General features: G+C 29.4%; 1 long non-coding RNA gene across 1 annotated transcript; it reads left to right on the plus strand.

Annotated features, from left to right (window-relative positions):
- Positions 1-855, plus strand: LOC133816739 (uncharacterized). The gene is made up of 3 exons (XR_009885440.1): positions 1-172; positions 402-466; positions 774-855. It is a non-coding gene; the product is annotated as an uncharacterized LOC133816739 (long non-coding RNA).
- Positions 856-1,127: the final 272 nt, after the last annotated feature.

Below are 1,127 nucleotides of genomic sequence, written 5' to 3' on the forward strand. Positions count from 1 at the left end.
GATATTTAACCTTCATCATCAAGTTCTGAGGTTTGTATTTTTCTCCAATTAATTATTCTTTTAGATTGAACATGTCTATACTCGTCACATGCTCAGAGACATATCTTTCCATGAAAAGAATCTGGACTTGAGGCTGGATCTGTGCACCAAAAGAACTGTAACTACTTTTACTGTAAGTTTTCTTTGTTTAATTACAGATGCACCTATATCTATAGAATTTATAACATTTAAATTCTTTTCTTTCTTTGTTTAAGATATATTTATTGTTAAATCTTATTTGTGTATATCCTAAAACTAAAAAGTAAACAAAGGAACAAAATAGATCTAAACTTGTCTAGAAATATCTGGTTTATCACTTCATAATGATGCTGATTTCGGCTAAATTCTTCATGCTATTACAGGATGATGACTTGGAAAGCCTCAAATTTTTGATAAATTCTGCTAGATGTTAGGCACCCAATAAAAGGTAAAAAAAAATGAATAAATGAAGTTGTGGGTAGTGTAAAAGATTTTCTTGAAGGTGAGTTATATTTTGTAGTTAAAGAGTGTCAGTGGTCTCTTGAATACACCATTAATATGTTTGTGGGTCTTTGTATTGCTGATGCACACTAGTATCTTGAATAACTAGAATGAATCTTTATTGATACCAAAACCAGATTACAAGGGGTTCCAAGACTTATTGTCCTTGGATTATATTTCTTATGAGAATAGTTTCATTCTTGTTAGCATGCAGTTTTATATTTGCTGCTTATCTTTCTCTATTTATTTTTCAGAGTGTTTGAACAAGTTCCCTCGAAGGACTAGTACACCATCTAGGGTTCACAGTCAAGCACAACAAGCTGAAGAATAGCTACAACATCAGCAACAGCAGCAACAACAATAGCATCATCCAAACTATAGTTTGAAGTAAAAAATGTTTAAGATTATAAAACTTTATTATGTTAAGCTTTTAAATTTAAGTTAGAACTAAGATCTCATGAAGTAGACACATTCATGGTTCGAATTAGTTATTGTTTAATGTAATACTTATGGTTTATCAATCTATTGAGAATTACATTTTATGATTAATTTTGATTTTGTTTATCAAAATACAATAATGAAAATCTTTTAATTAAAAAAAACCATAC

Source organism: Humulus lupulus, chromosome 2 (assembly GCF_963169125.1).
Source record: "Humulus lupulus chromosome 2, drHumLupu1.1, whole genome shotgun sequence".
NCBI classification, from domain to species: Eukaryota; Viridiplantae; Streptophyta; class Magnoliopsida; order Rosales; family Cannabaceae; genus Humulus; species Humulus lupulus.